The sequence below is a fragment of the Cibotium barometz genome, chromosome 51, assembly GCF_041138505.1.
Source record: "Cibotium barometz isolate CiBa-2024 chromosome 51, ASM4113850v1, whole genome shotgun sequence".
NCBI lineage: Eukaryota > Viridiplantae > Streptophyta > Polypodiopsida > Cyatheales > Cibotiaceae > Cibotium > Cibotium barometz.
In genome coordinates this window covers 15,810,690-15,830,129 of record NC_141096.1, presented here as the reverse complement: position 1 = coordinate 15,830,129, position 19,440 = coordinate 15,810,690, and positions in this window count along the sequence as shown.

Below are 19,440 nucleotides of genomic sequence, written 5' to 3'. Positions count from 1 at the left end.
GAGCACTACTCATCGGACATTCCGACCGATGTGAGCTCATCTGAGCATGGAGGGAGCACCAAGTCATCATCTGGGTCTGAGTAGTACTCAGACTTATAGTATCACATTCCATATTGAGGATGTGATTGTATATATTTTTTTGTAAACTCAAGCCATGGGCTACTTCGAGATATGGACTCCCTTGTATACATGTATGAAATTTTGATCGTAATATTGAATTGATTGATTGATAGTATTACATTCATGTCTGTCTTGAATCGTGTATTGACAATGTATGCATTCATGTCGTTCTTGTCTTAATCTCCCTCGTGCATATGTTCTTCGTGGATGGTCTAATGGGATGGTCTAATGCACAAAAAAAAAAATCCAGAGAGTGCTATTGGGTGCTGGAACAGTATTCAGGCACCAAATAGCACTCTCTGGATTTTTTTTTTTGCTCTCTGTTTGCGTGTATAAACGCGTCAAAACTGCTAAAACTCGCGTGTATCTACGCGGATACCCTGTAAAATACGCATGTATTAACGCGTCAAAACTGGTAATTACGCGTGTATAAGCGCATCTAAATTAAAGAAACGCATGTATAGACGCAGGTATAAACGCGTCTGAGACATCTGAACTGAACAGAACGCGGCTATACACCCGTGTATAAGCGCGTCTAAAATAACAAAAAGCGTGTATAGCCGCATGTATCAACGCGTCTGTAAAAAGAACGCGGCTACACACCCGTGTATAAGCGCGTCTGAGAGGTGCTATACACGCGCTTTTACACGCATGTCTGTGGCCGCGATGATACACGCGCTGATACACGGGCCTGCTACTTTTTTTCACAAGTCATTTTTAGCGGCTAGGAGCGCGGGTATGAGCCCGATCCCTTGTAGTGATGGGAAACAGCAGGTTCCTGCCTTGGCAGTGACAAGGGCTGCAAAGTTGAATAAAGGTCCAATTCAATGGGCAGATCAGGAGAAAGTTAGAAGCAAGGTTCAGAGAAAGTTGGACAAGAAGAAGCCAGCTTTGGAAGAACTAGTGTTGGAACAAATTGAAGGGGTTTGTGAAGAACAAGGACATGACAAAGGAGAAGAGGAAATTTCTAAGGTTGACCCACTCTATGAAGCTCTGTTACATTCAGAAATTCAGATTTCTCTTGACCAATTGCTGACATTAGTACCAGGGTTCAGAGATTTGCTGTTTCAAAGAATTCTTCAGAGAAAAGGTGTTGATTCACCTCAAAGTAATTTTTTAATGAGTAATATTGTTGAGGTGGAAGATGTTGATTTCAAAGTTCCTGCCATATAAGTCAAATATCAGAGACAGTCCATACATGGAGTTCTTTTGGATGGTGGATCAGGAATTAATATACTTCTTGAGTAAGTTTATATTCAATTTGGGAGCCAAAAATTGTATCTAGCACCTTTTCAGGTAAAAATGGCTGATCAGAGGAGATTACAACCTTTAGGTTTGCTAAAAAACCAGGAGATCTTTATTGCAGGATTGAAGTTTATGGTCAACTTTGTAGTACTCAGGATGCAATTAGGAAACTTGGCTTACCCAATGCTCCTTGGAAGACCCTGGTTTAGGCAGGCTAAGTTACAGCAAGATTGGGGAGCTAATATGGTCATCTTGAAATAGGGGATCCAGAAACACACTTTACCCATGACATCTATTATGCCAAAGAAGCAAAGAGCTTTGTGGGCACAAGGCATACACCTGGCAGATGAAGTAGAAGATGATGAAGAAGAGGAATATTTGAAGGCCAATCCAGCAGTTGTCCTAGTGTTTGATATAAATGTGATGACTATTTTGGGAGCTTATGAGGATTGTTTTGCTGTAGCTGCAGAAGAGGAAAGAGACTAGCAATTACAGGATATTCAAACAGGGACTGAGATGACTAAAGAACAGTTCAGAGTTCTACAAGAATCAGAGCTGTCAAAGTCAGAGGAGATGCAGAATGATCTATCAACAGAACAGGCTATTGCAATAGCAGAGCAAAGATATGAAAACAGTATGAAGAAATCAACTAGAGTTATGGAGGATGATCTGAATGAATGGAATTTGGGAAAAGAGAATGACCCTAAAGTTGTCAAAGTTAGTGTTCATGTAGAAGGAGAATTTAAAGACAATCTTTTGAAATTATTAATGGAATACAAGGATGTTTTTGCATGGGAATATTCAGATATGAAGGGGATAGATCCTGCATTTTATTCCCATAGGATTAATTTGAAGCAAGATGCTAAGCATGTTATCCAACAGAGGCATAGAATGAATCCCAATTATGCAAAGCAGGTTAAAGATGAAATTGACAAGCTGCTTAGGGGGTGGGATTTATTAAGCCGGTACATGAAGCAACATGGCTATCTCCAATTGTAGTAGTCCCCAAGAAAAATGGAAGAATCAAAGTTTGTGTGGATTATAGAAAGCTTAATGCAGCCACCATCACAGATCCTTTTCCATTACCTTTTGCAGATACTCTCCTAGATTCAGTTGCAGGGCATCAAATGTATAGTTTTTTGGATGGGTTCTCAGGATATAATCAAATCAGGATGCACCCTGAAGATGAACACAAAACAGCCTTCATTACAGAGTGGGGAGCATTTGTGTTCACAGTAATGAGCTTTGGATTAAAAAATGGACCACCAGCTTTCTCAGAGGTGGCAAGTAGAGTGTTTGAGCCCTATTTGTCTTCTTTTATGAGGGTATTTATGGATGATTTTTGTGTGTTTGGATCCAAAGAGATGCATTTGGAGCACTTGAGGAAAGGTTTTGAGAGATGCAGGAAGTATGGTATGTCATTGAATCCATACAAATGTGCAATTGCACTTAAAAGAGGAGTTTTGTTGGGCCACATAATTTCAGAGGAAGGTATACAGGTGGATCCAAGAAAAATTCAGAGCATCATAAAGTCCAAGAGCTGAGTGAATTTGAAGGAAACATCTAGGTTTATGGGTCAGATCAAGTGGCACAGTAGACATTTAAGATATTTGTCAGATGTATGTGCACCCTTGTCACATTTAACCAAGAAAGGAGTAGAATTCAGGTGGTCAGAGGCCCAAGAAAAGGCATTTCAGACTTTAAAGAAGATGATGGTGGTAGCTCCAATTTTGCAGCCTCTTGATTGGTCTTTACCATTCCATGTATTTGTTGATGCTTCAGACATTGCAGTAGGAGCTGTTCTTATGCAGGCAAAAATCAAGAATTGGTTCAGACCTGTCTACTATGCAAGTAGAATGCTTACTTCAGCTGAGAGGAATTACTCAGTTACAGAGAGAAAAGCTTTGGGCATGGTGTTCTCTTTACAGAAACTCCGACATTATCTCTTGGCTAACAAAGTCTTCTTCCATGTTGACCATCAAGCTCTATTATTTCTTGTGAAGAAACCATAGTTGACAGGAAGGTTAGCAAGATGGATGTTGTTGTTGCAAGAATTTGACTTTGTGATAGTACATACTCCAGGGAATCAGCATGCTGTGGTGGCAGATTATTTAAGCAGACTTAAAAGTAAAGAAGATGCTGCAGGAGTTAATGATTATTTCCCTGACTCCGATCTGTTTGTTGTTCAGAGCTAGAGCTAGAGCTCTGACTCCTTTTATGATCAGATGTTGCTGTTTCTCACTGATGGATTGTTACCAGAAGAGATGAGTGTGGGTCAGAAAAGGAAGTTTGTGCTGAAAAGCAAACCATTTTTAGTCATTGCTGGAGCATTGTATAGAAAGGGGATAGATCAGATAATAAGAAGATTTGTTTTTGATTTTGAACAAGCAGTAATGGTACAAGAGGCACATGTAGGGTTGTCTGGAGGTCATTTCTCAGAAGATTTTACAATCAGGTCTATGGTGGCCAATAGTTTTGAAGGATGCTCACACATATGCCAAGGAATGTTTGGTTTGTCAGCAAGTGGGCCAACCCAATTCTAAAGATAGGATGTCAGACCACCCTGTGCTACCTTTAGATCCATTTCAGAAATGGGGATTAGATTTTGTGGGTCCCATTAAGCCAAAAAGCAAGACAGGTAAGAGTTATGTTCTGGTGGCTACAGATTACTGTACTAAATGGGTGGAAGGAGTGACTCTCAGAGACAATAAAGCAGCTAGTGTGGCCAAATTCTTGTATAGTAACATCATGACAAGGTTTGGATATCCCATTGAGCTTGTCAGTGATCAGGGAACACATTTCTTGAATGATGTTATGAGAGAGCTTATGCAAACCCATATGATTTTGCATAAGAAGTCCACTCCCTATCATCCTCAGGCAAATGGACAGGCTAAGAGTTTAAACAAAATCCTGCTTAAAATCATCAAGATGATTGTTCAGGATAACAAGTCTGATTGGGATATGAAATTGGACTCAGCTTTATGGTCATTTCGAACAGCTTTTAAAGTAACCACTGGAATGACTCCTTTTAGGCTTGTTTATGGGTTAGAAGCAGTAGTACCCATGGAGTTTGTAGTGCCTAGCTTGAGAGTTGCTGCAGAAAGCAGACTCCCACTCAGAGAATCTCTAATCTATAGACAGCACAATCTGAATCAGTTGGAGGAAGATAGAGCAATGAGTGCTTATGTTTCAGAGATTATTCAAAAAAGGAGACAAGCTTGGGTAAATAGGAATGTCAAGTTTAAAGTCTTCAAAGTGGGAGATTGGGTCATGCTTTACAATTCCAAGTTGGGGCCACACCCAGGGACGTTGAGGCTCAGGTACATTGGGCCCTACAGGATTGAAAAAGACTTAGGGCAAGGAACCTTCATGCTTTCAGATGCCTTTGGAACATTGGTACCAAAGGGGGTAAATGGGTTTAGACTTAAGCCATTTGTGGGCACTCCCCCTGTAGTTCAGAGTACATGTTCAGATCAGGGTGGAGTAAAAGATCAGAGAACAGAGGAAATTCAGAGCTTGTGTGTGGATCAGAGTCCGCTTGGATTTTTAAATTTGAACGGTGGGGAATACATTTTGCACGAGTCGGCTGTCAATTGGCTTGATTTCACTTTTTGTCCGACATTATTTGCGGTGATGGCCGACGTGATGCATGAGAATCCCTATAAACTCGCACCAGTGAGGGGACGTCATGCACGAATTCATTCTGTCTATTCTAGCAGTGTATGGAAGGGAAGATTGCGAGAGGTGACATCTGCGTTTCAGAGGCGTCCATTCTAGAAGCCTCATTGTGCTGTGTACTGTGTGCCTCATTCTCCTTCTCTTTGTTCTCCTTATTTCCCTGCTCACATGCCCCGTAGTTCTACCACTAGGCCTGACCTTCTTGCTCTGAATACAGTTAGGCAGAGGTTAGCCATGGTGAAGGGTAAGCAGCCTATGCAGCAAGGGCGACCTAAGGCGAAGACCACATCAGTTCGACGGTCCCTGCGTGAGCATTCAGTGCCAAGCAAAGAAGTGGAGCAGTGTTTTAGCTCGGATTCTGAAGAGACGGAGCAACAGGAGGAGACTTCTATGAAGGATATTTCTACTGCTGTGGGTAGCCTGATGGAGAACTTTGCACCTTTTAAGTACAGCATGGATTTGGAGAATAACGCAAACGTTCAGTGGCTTACTTCAATCGGGTTGATCGGGTATGCAAAGTTAGCCTGGGCTGAGTGGCAAGACAATATATATGCTCCCACACAGTTAGCTTTGCTGAGAAAGACAGAGGGAGTACTCAAAGGAGGTACAAGGATAACCCCAGCTCTGATTTCTCAGGTATTTGAATTACCTTTTAACCCAGGTTTGGAAGCTTTGAATTTAGTTTCTGATGAGGATGATATGGAGAGAGAATTTGGGAATCCTGTGGGCTCCAGGGGCTCCAAGCATTATTATCATTTGAAGATAGTAGAAGCCGCCAGGAAGTAGCAATTGCGTTGGTTTATTGAGCGTGTTCTTTTGCTCCAGAAGGTTGATTATATGTCAAAAGAATCTTATACTCCTTTAGCTGCAGAGCAGAGGCAGGAGAGTAGATGTGGATTGGGCCACTATGGTACATCAGAGGATTATGATTGAAGTGGGAGAGAAGGATAAGAGGAGAGTAGTTAGTAAGAGCAGGTTAGGCCCTTTCCTTAAGGCCTTATTTGATTACGATTCTTTTCAAACAGCTATACCTGCAAAGCCTGTGGACCCTAGACTATCTTCACATACAGTGGCTGTGACTCTGAAGAGGAAACTTAGGGATAGACAGTTGATAGAGGAGGAACAGAAAACAGTAGGGTGTCTCTTGGAGGCAGGATATAGTTTGGAAGAGGCTACAACTTCTGTGTTGCAGTCTGGGATAGATGATGATGATGAACCATTTTTAGGTACAAAAGTCTCTGGGATAGGCCAATCTCCGACTCTTTCCCAAACAAAGTTGGCAAAGAAGATGCAGTTGGGTGAAAAGGAATATGTGGCAGGAGGTAGCAAAAGAGCTGATCTTTTGAAGATGCAAGGGATGCCTCCGAAGGTGACTCCGTTGGCAGCTAAATCTGGTCAATTTTTTCGGGTTGTTTATTTGTAGGATGTCTTCATCTTCAACAAGTAGCTCCAGTGAGGATGAATCCCTCCGTACCCACCATTGCAAAATGTGGTTGGAGCAAAAAATCAAATGTATGTGTGATCAATGTCGAGGAAACATGTATCGTGCACGCAGGATTACACTCAATCACATCTCAAAGTATGGAGAATGGGATGCGACCGTAAACATGGTAAGTGTTAAAGAGTTAAGATTGATTGAGATACCTATGGGTGTTCATATGTTTGAGTTATGATCCCGTTTTAATTTGATACAGGATGCAATGCCACACCCGCATATGTTGCCCTATGCTCGTCGTGAGGAGACAAAGCGTCGACGATATGAGGTGGAATCTTCAGGAGGGATCGTAATATGGATGCATGGAGTGATGGTGATAGTAGCCCTCCGCCATTACTAATTCCTTCTAATTCCAGGGAAACATAAAGTCAAAAATCCTGATGTTTATTTGGAGCCTTTGATTGACGAGCTAGAGATACTTTGGAGAGGTATCGAGGTGCATGATTATGAGCAGGCCTCCCTTGTCACGAGACTTCAACTGCAAAGCAATCTTGATGTGGACGATGCATGACTTCCCAGGCTATGGCAAGTGTTCAGGTAAGCATTGCACTTCTAATTATGAGTAGGCAAAGGATGTGGCACCCTAAACCCACCTTCAACTCTTAATTGTGTCTATTGTTTAGGTCTCACTACATTGGGTTACCATGCATGTCCTGTTTGTGGTCCTTCGCTTGTTGCCTCACAAAGACGCATTGAATAAGGTCATCTACTATGAAAATCACCATCGATTTCTCCCACCTGATCATCCTAGATATGTTGCCCCTTGGAATGAAGTCCTCCCACAATCACTCACAGCAGCAGGAGATTGGATGAGAATTTGGGACGGTTCCACGACTCCTCAACCACTTGACATGAGCCGGTAAGGGTTTGTAACTATTGTGTGCTATATTGGCTGGAAATAAAGATTGCCCGCTAACACCAACTTTTGTTTAGATACTCCATCTTTTATCGTTTACCATATTGGTCCCACCTCAAGAGCAATCACTTGCTTGATCCCATGCATATCTTCAAGAATGTGGCATCTACCATTTGGGAACATTTGAATGGGACACGAGATTCCGTAGGCATAAGGGAGGATCTACGTACCACAAGGAGGATGCGTGAAGCTTGGCCACAAGAGAGACCAAATGGGCGTGTTTTTTTACCTCATGCACCATGGAGGTTATCAAAGCTAGAGATGGTGGCGGTGAAGCGTGCTATTACTACAATTCGTACTCCCACTGGATGCATGAGGTAATTGAAGGGGGCCTTTACAAAGAGCAAGAAAAGATGTGTAGAGCAATTATATGGCTTGACATCTCATGATTGGCACAAGATGCTCCAAGTAAGTATTTTATGTGCATAATATCTTTTTCCTTTCAAATTTGTGAGTGAATTAGAAGCAACTAATCAACCATTCCTCGTGTGTTTAGTTCATACTACCTACTAGCATTTCTCGTAGTGCATCGAAGGACATGAAAGATTGTATTTATAAGATGGGCGAGCTTGTGAGGTACTTTACATGATACAAAATGTGATGCGTATCAATGCTCCATGCAAGGTGTTCATATCGCTAATATGGTGTACTTTTTCATTTCTAGGTATGTGAGCTCAAAGGAAATAGATCCCACCACGCTAGAGAATGCTCGAGTTATGTTAGTGGAGGTGGTTTGTTTAGTGGAGGAGACATTTCCACGTTCTATTCTCACAAGCCAACTACATCTCATAGTGCATTTGGTGGATGAGATTGCTATATGCGGTACTATACATGCACGATGGTTGTTCTTCCTCGAGCGCTTCATGAAGACCTTGAAGGGTTTCGTGAGACAAAATGCAAGACCCGAAGGTAGCATGGCCGAGGGTTGGTTGATACAAGAGTCACTTGTATATATTTCTGAGTTTCTTATTGATGTTGATAGCTCTCTCCCACGACTATGGAGAGATGATGAAGACCTAAGGATGACCTCTATTGTGCCTCAAGAGAAAGGACGCAACAAAGTAATAGACACGGAGTTGCTTAATAATATCAACCTCTATTGCGTGCTTAATAGTGATGTGATGAAAATATGGGTGACAAGATACGAGGATGCAAAGGCAAGAAGACAAGAAGAAAGGGCCCTCTTTCGTACACACCACGGATCTCTTGTGCCATACCCTCAGTATCTAAGAGCACTTCCAAAGGATATTCATGTGGTTTGGCTACTTGACGAAATGGAGAAAGTAGAGAAAGATGAGGGGATGCATATCACAATGGAAGAATGGGAGTATGCTAGGGGATGCATGAGCAAGGTCGGTATATAGAATGTTATGCATAAGTTAGGAGCTTTCAATAATTTAGATTGCTTATTTAATTGATTTTGTCTTGGTGTAGTGCACTATGTTCAATGCTATATGGTGTCAGGGCAAGCATTTTCAAACACAACGGATTGATGAGATAAGAGAAACACACAAGATTGCGGCGTCATTGCTAGCTTTAAGGGAGCCAATGGAGCCATGGATGATTATTGTGGCATAATCAAAGATATTATTAAGCTTGACTTTCGACACTTCTTTGTGTATGTTTTGGATGTAAAGTGGTTTAAGGACGTGGTGGAAAGAGACCCTAATGCAACAATCAAATGCCATTCAAGTGGCTTTGTAACTATTGACTCCACAAAGTTTTGGCAAAGTAAGAAGGACACACTAGTACTACCGCAACAATGTGAACAGGTACTATCCACACATAGAAAAGTACTCACTTTTAAATATTTGATACCTTCGATGCAAGGAAAATAACATGATTGTATTTGTGTCTGAATTAGGTTGTCTATCAACCAATGGTGGATAATAACAGATGGTGGCATTCATACCTATTATGCCACGTTCCAAAATGATGTATAGTACATTTACGAATATGGAGCGTATGGAGGATGATCATGGCCATGGAGGTGATGATGACCGTGATACGAGAGAGGAGGATGATCATGAGATAGGAGATACAAATATTGAGGCCATTACCCTCCGTGAGGACGAGCCTACCATTGGTGATGCTGATTTCGATGAGCACATGAGTAGCACAAGTAGTAGTGGGTTGAATGTATTTGTAGATCTAAACACTTGTTTGGATTTTGAAGTAGATAGTTTGGCAAGGGTTGATCTCATTGAGGATGAGATTGAACCGTAGCCCATCATTGATATTGGCTAAACTATTTTACATATTGTCTCATTCTCCTCACCTCACTTAATTTTTGTATATGTGGGTTTGCAAAAAAGCATTGATGTTTTTGTTAAAATTATGTGCTTTGGTAATCATGGGCAATTTTTGGAAAGCAGTGATGTACATTTACCAGCCCACACCAAAATCTCTCTTTTTGTATTCTCTATTTTGCGTCTAAATACGCGTCTAATTCTCAGTGTAGACGCACTAATAGACACCCTAATACACGTGTAAATAGACACACTAATACACGTGTAAATAGACGCGCTGTTAGACGCAGTGTTAGATTCTCAGTGTGTAGACGCCCTAATAGACGCGTTAATACACGCGCAAATACACGCGCTATTAGACGCGCTGTTAGACGCGCCCGTAATTTCTCTATTCAAGCAACGCCTATAGACGCGCCCGCTATTTTGCGCGTCTATCAAGCGCATCTATAGTTGCTTTGTGTTGTTGTGCTCTCGACATGCAACATCAATCGATCACAGTGACAACAATAGTAGTGAAGACAGTGATACAAATGAAAATAGCAATTCAGAGATGGTTGAGTGAGAAGAATGTCAAGGAGAGAATAAGAGCACAGACAATGATACCTCTATATGTTTACCTCACAAGAGAAGGTGTATAATGAAAATCAAGTAAAAAAGGAAGACTACCGTGAATGAAACTTTCTTGAAATATTGTAATCGAGAAGACATATGTAATGTTGCAAACAGTTGATTTCTGTGAAAAAAATGTTGTCAAATGGCTAATTAAAGCAAAATTTTACTATCAAGGTTGGACTTTTGGGGTCAAAACTACTCAAACCAGTCAACCTACATATGATAGTATAAACATGACGTTTAATAATCAAGAAGAAAAGTTTGCAACATAGCATGGTACACTATACATGTATGATGGAAGGAAAGTTTGCAACATAGCATGGTACACTATCATGGAATTACAAAAACTACTTTTTATAGGTATAGAAGAAGCTATATGCAGGGATTAAGGAGTGCAACTCATGGAAACACTTTCATCATGAGAAAGGGTTTAACACATGGAAATGGGCAAAGCAATTATACAAGATTTCATTGATCAAAATACAGAGAAAATGCCTCATAAATGTAGGACTTCCATGCATGGATCTCGTGAGACACAACAAGTTCTTCCAGCCATGTATAAGCAGGTGGATATACTACATGAAGTTAATGAGACACTCAAATATTTGGGATATAAACATATTTCACAGCCCACTTTTTGCCGGATATGGAATACAACATTCAAGACAACTGCTCTCTCCAAAACTAGCACAGTTCCCAAGTGTGACATATGATTCATTAAGTTGAAATTAGAGTCAACAAAGAACCAAGTTGAGCATGCTAAGTACTTCTTAAAAGAGAAGGACACATATGTTGCAACAAATGAGTTGCAAAAATGTATACTATGGATGGAGAATGTACTCAAAATCCAACAAAATATCTATGCATCATTCATGATGAAATGGACCAAAATAAGACTTACATACCATGAGTGACTCCAGTTTCTAAATCACTCAATTAAGTGATGTCCCTTCCAATATCCCCTATCACAAGAAAGAAGAATGCCGCTGATGCTGAAGTGTATGAGGATTGTTTGAAAAAGCATTGGAAATGTAATGAAAATGATCCTCAACATTGGGAACATCTTAGCAGCATTATTCGGAGTTGGATGCCAAGAAAGGGACAAAAGATAGATAAGATAATGATTCCAAAAATAGTCATCTCAAAAGCTCACGCAAGTTTGTAGCTTGGAGATACCACTTGTGCCAATGATAGTGAGGAGGGAGATCATGAGGATCAGCAGAGGTGATGAAGCTATGCATTTTTGTTGGTTTGCAACTTAGTGTGGAGTACTTTGGTTCCCTACCCTACTATGGGTGATACTATAAGGCTAGTTTTTGGATGTTTATTATTATTTAGGTTATAGATTGCATTAGTTATGCATAATGGGACTTGAATTTTGTAACCATGGTTTTGGTAATAGAAATAGCAATTGCAATAATTATTGTTCTCTACATGAGTTTGAAGTTTAGGTCTGCATCCTATGGACAATTCTATTTCTCACAAATATTTTTTTGCTTTATATAAAGTCAGTACGTTCTCTCTCTCTCTCTCTCTCTCTCTCTCTCTCTCTCTCTCCAATCCTCATATGCATTTTAAAATTGGAGGATAGAAAATAAGGTTATATCCTTCAATTTTGATATTTAAAAATTAGTTTAAAAATAGAAATATTAAACATTTATATTAGTTGAGATTAATTATTTTAAAAAAACAAATTACAATACTTTAACTTCTAAACTAGTTCAAATCTTTACCTCTAGTTTGCTGTAATCTCTCTCTACCTCACCTATATAATGAGTTTCCATGCAAGTCATTGAAGAAACCATTCCATTTCTCAAAAAAGATTCCCATTTTAAATGTAAGGAACAACATCTTCCAACATCTCTAACTCATAACTTTATGAAAAAAAGAAATACTCTCATGAAAAAGTGCCAAAATTGTGAAGTTTTACCAAAATTCCTAAATTGGTGTTTCAAAGTAACAACGCAAAATTTAATACTCCTAGCAATAGGAGGGAGCCCTTCAGTAGGTAATTTGAGATCCAATAAGGTGTACAAAGCTCTATCTCTCTCTCTCTCTCTCTCTCTCTCTCTCTCTCTCATCTCTTAAAGTGTGAAGAAGTGATAAATTGGATTGCTAAAGACTCACGAAACGCAAGATAAAGAAGGTGGTGTAGGACTTTGTTTGATAGGATTCTACATCTACGCATAATTATGTTTCATGTTACAAGGAGGATGGTGGGGGCATTTCCCTTCAAGTCTCTCATCTCCACATTTGGGTAGTACCAGTCACAGCCCCATCTATGGACCACTAGAGATCTGCAGGCTCATGCCAGAGATGGGAGTTATGCAGTAGCATTGTAGCCTGGCGCATATGGGGAGCTATATGCAGTGAAGCCATAGAGGGCACACACACTCTGCCTAGGAAGTATATTAGGAGTATTTAGCTTGACGTTATCCATACCCTCAGCGGCGGTTAGTGGGGGAAGTTGTAGGGAGGCTCTAACCACATGCGGAAGCAACAAGAAGCTTTCTTGAGGCTTTGGAGGCTTGGTCCTTTTCTCACCGATAGAGGAGGTGATCCCACTTGTTGGCATTAAAAACCACCTGTATGGTTATTTCCCTCTTGTCTCCCCTTGTAGTATAAGATAGCCTTCTCCTCACAGAGCGGCCAGTTGGAGGGGAAGTGCATCTTTCTCCAACCTTTGATTATTTGAAAGGCATTAAAAACCACCTGTATGGTTATTTCCCTCTTGTCTCCCCAATTTAAAGGAGATATTATCACTTTATTAGAAGCCTGCAAATTTTGGTAATTAGCTTGGTTCTTCATTTCTACTTTAAATTTACCAAAACACTTTTATGGCCCTATTGTTCATACTATAAGAATCCTCCTCAAAACTATTCATGAACATTGGTGGCAAAATCAAGGAGAAAAGGCCAAAATACTAGTCGAGGTTCTTCTATTATATTCTTTATAATGTAGCTATTGATGATTGGCAAGATTTAAGACTCAACTAACAATATTGTACCCTCTATATTAGTCCAAATCTTATCATGAAAATTCTAAAACAAATTATATACCTAATCTCAAAGAGAGAATAAGCTACTAGTTGCTCCCTTGATGAATATACTTACTCTTTTGGCAAATTTTTCACTTGCTAACGTCCCCTAAACTAAGTTGTATATAACAAAAACATGGATTCAAGAGTACTTAAAGTAAAATATATAACTTGGAGTATCGAGTGAGATTTAAATTCATTACCTCCATTTATCCAAAAAAATAAGCATTGCCACTAGACTAAACTATTCTTATAATAAAAAAGATGTAAATAAATTACTAAAATTTGCTTTATGCTAAGGAAAAGATAAAAGAAAGAATCCTATTGTTCCAGCGGGTATTGAACCCTTGATCTTGCGCATACATAAATAAAATACATATTACCACTAAGCTATCTTATTTCAACGGGTCTAAAGGTGGATGTTACTATACTTCTAACGTTTCTTTTCTGAACTTACTTTTTAAAAAATGACTTTGAGCAAAGAGAACAATGAGAAAGAGAGAGAGAGCTCGATTGAGCTTGTGGCTAGATAGTCCAAAAGAGAGAGAGTCTTAGGAGAGGAAGAATGAAAGAGAGAAGGTGGAAGAGAGAAGGAGAACAATGAGAGGGAGTGAGAGTGAGGGCAATTAGGGGGATAGGGAGGGGCTAGAGAGAGGGAGCAAGAGGGCGAGAGGGAGGAGTCGATAGAGGGAGTTAAGGGTGAGGGACAATGATAGAGAGCTAGGTAAAGGGGTTGGAGTGTTGGGATCAATGACTGAAAGTGCGTCTGCTGGATACGAGCATCACGTGCCATTGGATTAGAACAAGTAAACACGGCCCAAAAGTAAACTCAGCCCCCACAGGGGGTCGGTGGGAACGTCGTCGCCCCCCAGAAGTGAAATTTATGGGTGCGGAGGGGAATAAATGTTACATTGATGATTAGTTAATGTTTGTAAGAGGAGGTGGCATTTAATGGAATTTGGTTTGAAACCCAAAAATCCTTTTTCCTTCCGAGTTTACCCTACTATTCACCAACGTAGAGAGATTTGAGTGCGCCTTCCGCTTCGTGCGAGCTTTCCACCTCCCTGTGATTCGACGAGCTAGTTCCTCTGCACGCACATGCATCTCGCTCCGAGACAGGTTCCCACATCATTTTGTAACTGGATGTGGTTTGTGTTTAGAAGAATAGGACCAAAGTTCTGCTCGGTGTGACTGCGTTCAAAAGCCCGTGGCCCTAGTTCGACACCCCCCATTCGAATGCCCTTTGCTTGATGGTTCTTCTTTTAGTGCCATCTTTTTCTTGACGCCCCTAGTTCAATCATCACATCTGTTCCTGCATTTTCAGCAGGTAGGCTCTTCCGTAGGTCTTGCGTTTTCTACAGGTAAATATGTATTGATCCTTGTTTAGTAACAAGTAAACATGTGAAAATGAAGAAAACGATAAGACTGTATTTAATCATGAGTCTATTACAGTGTTGATGAACACCAATGAAAGAGATCTATTGAGAAGAAATATGAAAGTGGTTGACATAGAGAGTCTTCATATAGAAGGGGCAATCCATGTGCTGTTGTCTAGAAATATATAAATAGCATAGGCTATTGTTGCTGGAAAGTGCATGCATGCAGGCATTTGAATATTATCTTTCCTAAAAGCAAAGCTCCAGGTTGACAAGCTCCTTGGTATGGTTGTGAACGATAACATGACCAAGGCTTAACCTCCACTTTGTCTACCAATAGGAGACATCACAGAATATGCCCTGGAAGCCTTCTCTTTCTTGGAAAAGAGGTTACCCAAGATGAAGATCTTGGGACTTGGATGCAGCCTTGGTTCCTCTAAGGGAGCGTAATGGCACATTAAGCATTGGTGAGATCCTAACACTTGCCCCATCTCTATCCTTTGGCCTCAAGTGACCTTTAGAGGCAACATTACTTCTGTCCAAATTCCTTATTGCAACCCTACCACCATTGCCTCTGCTAGGACTGTTCCAAACACTGCGCCTTCCAGGATTGCCTCTGGTGAAGTTTCGTGTCGGATTGACATTCGGGCCTCTTCTCACTAGCCTTCCAAGACTAGCAGTACCCCTACCCTTATGTGCAATGGGGGAAACATTAGGGATGGCCTGATGATCTCCTTTTGGGTTTCTTGCATCTTGCAACATCATAATGTTTTCTCACGACGACTAGCGTAGCATCTACAAATACATGTGACATTAGGGGAAGGTTGAGGTCTATAGGGGCCCTTTAAGATGCCATGTGATTAAAAGGTTATTAAGGAAAAGGGCCAATCATGTGATGACGTGTATACAAAAATGTTGGGTGATTAAAGGTGGTCAAAAGATTCTCTAGAAGATGCCTTTTTGTACCTTTCATTCCCAAAAAGTGGGGGGGAGAAGTTTTTGAAATTTCGGACATCCATAACTTCTACATATGAGCTCAAAATTTGTCGGAGATTAGAGATCCAGAATCTACTCGCTGAGCTCTTTCCATAGATATGTCACATGATATGGTTTTGTCCACTCAATTTTAAATTCAATTTTGGCAAAAAACTTTGAAATTGAAACTTCTAGCCATTTGAAGAATAAGAAGGTATCTAAAGTCAAAGAAACTTAACATTTTAACAAAAAGTCATTAAAATCATAATATGGCAGCTTAAAGGGCCCCTATAATCCTCAACCTTCCCCTAATGTGAGTCATCGGTGGATATGAACATAGAATCTGACTACCTGCTAATTGAATTTGATCACACTACCACATCTACAGTTTTATGTGATGAACCACATGTTAATATAGATGAAGTTGGAGGACTAGACTATGAAGTAGGCAAATCACACAAAGACCATGTACCATTCTTCATTATAGCATCATATTCACTTTGCATTGTAGCCAACCAATTTTTTGATTTTTGTGCCTCATCAAATGAGAGAGGTTCTTCCTCTTCACACATACTAGACACAGCCAAAGCATAACAATCTGATGCATAAGAGGCATGCTGAAAACCTAAACGAGTACGACTTAGTACTATCACATAAGGTTTGCACTAGCCATTTAGGCATACCTCTAGCTTGCTCATTTTCAGCCCTATCCTCATGAATTACATCCTGTAAATCTGCATCAGAAATAGGCAGATCTATGATGTCGTTTGAAATCTGCATAGGTTGAGTATTTGCCTCATTAGGACTTACATTTGAATTCCCACCTGTAAATAGAGGCAACAACGTATCAAATACATCCCCTGAGCTCACACCTGTGTCTCTTTGGTACATGATAACAAAGGCTACATAGCATCTTCCACAAAAACAACATCTCGACTAATCAAGATACGCTTTGACTGCAGATGATACAATCTGTAACCCTTGCTCTCAGCACTGTAACCAACAAAAATGCATTTGACAGCCTTATCATCCAATTTTCTGCATTGTTGCACAGGCACTAAAGCATAGGCCAAGCAACCAAAGACACGCAAGTGACCAATAGAAGGCTTCTTGCCATGCCAAGCTTCGTATGGAGTAATAGACTGCAAGGCCTTAGTGGGACACCTGTTGAGTACATATGCAGCACACATGATAGTCTTAAGCCAAAACGCATGTGACAAAGCTTGGCTCTTGACCATACATCGTGCCATCTCCATAAGTGACCTATTTTTTCTCTCAGCAACACCATTTTGCTGAGGGGTATACGGCACTGTACATTGGTGTTTTATCCCACAACTAGCCAGAAATGCATCAAACTCTTTAGATATGTACTCTCCCCCTTGATCAGAATGGAGGGTGCCCACAATACAATTGGATACATTTTCAACCATAAGCATAACTGTTTGAAGCACAAAAACACTTCGGACTTTGCCTTCATGCATGCCTTGAGTAATCATCAATGAAAGTCACGAAGTATAAGTGTTTATTACCAAATGACGGAGTTTGCATAGGCCCACATACATCACTATGTACAAGTTACAATTTGCGAGTGGCCAGCACAGAACCATCATTTGGAAACGCAGAACGCTGCATTTTGCCCAAAATACAGCCTTCACAAACATGTTTCAATGGTGCCTCAAGAGGGGGCAATGAAGCAACCATATCAAATTTATGCAAACGCACAAACTAGCAAAGTTCAGATGACCAAAACGAGCATGCCATAGTTTTGCATTTGAAACTGCCTTTTCATCAAAAATTGCATTTGTTGAATCTTCCACACACTTGTCATAAGAATTGAGCCTGTACAGCCCACGAAATAAGGTGCCAGATACAATAATCGTATCACCAGAAGTGAAATCATGAATAGTACATCTGTCATCCACAAATTTGACTACAAGTCCAAGTCTAGCAAGCGCAGAGACAGACAATAGATTCTTCTTTATCCCTAGCACATACAAAGCATCTGAAAGTGTGAAAGCGTTGCCATTTGTAGCAGTAAGCATAATTTTACCAATGCCCTTCACTGGGTAAGAAGCATTATTGGCACATGTGACAGTATTCCCATTAGGGACAGCCTCAAGACAAGTGAACATATCACAATGCGAGGTAATGTGCTTTGTAGCACCACTGTCAAAATACCAAACATCAGAGTCAACAGAAACTGCCAAACATGCATCATGTACAGATGAGTCATACTGGCAATACACGCTAAACGCCCATTCTGTATCCTGCACAACATTTGCAGAATCTGCATTTGTAGAAGCATCCGCTATTGTGGCTGCATTTGACTCTTTCTTCTTTGCCTCTTTAGCCTTTAGCTTACGGTAATTCTTAATGACATGATCAGTTGCCTTACAATAGTTGCACCTGGTCTTTTTCTTGCCTTTATCAAGAGCCTTCTCAGACTTATTGTTGCTACCTGTGGAAGGAGAAGAAGTTGCAGACCTATTAATAGGAGAAGAAACAGTGGAAGGGGCTGCCTTACCACTTCTTCTCTGTTGGGCAGCAACAGCAAAAGTCTGATATGACTCAGGTAAAGCATCAAGAACAGTCTGCACAAGAGAATGATCAGGAATAATCTCACCTGCAGAAATCAACTGTTCCTTGAGATCTTTAATCTCAGCAAGAAAAACATTCGTCATCATCTTCCTGCATAATCTTCGATTCTAGCTCTTTACACAGGTAAGAGATTTTTGCCTCATTACGACATGCATACAAACCAGCTAGAATATCCCAAGCCTGTTTTGCTATTTTAGCTGAACAAATATGTGGAGTGATGTTACGTTTGACAGAAAGTGCAATCAAGGCATAAGCCTGTGCATCTTTACCATCCCAACGAGCTTGTTCAGCAGTGGGTAAAACAGTAGCAACAGTAGAGCTGCTAGAACCTGTAACATCCTCAACAGATCCTACATCCATAGAACCTGGACGTAGATCCATACCCTGCACAATGTTCCACACTCCTTTTGCAACTAAAACATGCTGCATCATGTATGCCCAAAGTGGGTAGTTGCTGTCTCCATCCAATTTGTCATCAGCAGATAACATGTGAAATACATCATTGTTGTTATCAGCCATGGCCACTGACTGAAACTGATGCAAAAGCTACCTGTAATGAAGCAAAGACTGAACAGAAGACAACTCATGCTATGTAGCACGGTCCACAATAGAACACGTATGCCTGTTTTGCAGAAAACTGCACTGTCGAAATTTCTGCACAAAATGATGAAAAGACCTGTGCAGAACTTGAAATGCAAAAACGGAGCCCGAAATGACCTCAGATGTAATTTCTGAGAACGCAAAGCCCTATGGGTTAATTTGCAGAGTATAGGGACCTGCAAGCGCTCGTGAAAGCTAACCTCAATCAGAGAACGTGAGTCGGAGGGTGCTGGCGGCGTAGCCCTAGGAGCCGATGCCTGCTCTGATACCAATTGTTGGAATTAGGGTTGCAGGAAAGCACACAAAGCTTGGAGAAGAAGAAGCAAGAATGCACACAATACACAATGTATTAGATTGTGTCAATGTACAAAAGATAAGTTAGCCCTAAAATGATGGGCGTATATACAAGCCGGGGGAAAAAACCTCCTAAAGAGGGAAAAAGTGCCCCGGCGATCCTAAGTGTGTTCACACACATCACTGCCTATATATATGGCAATAAAAACCCACTTAGAATGGTAATATTTGCAATCATGATTGTT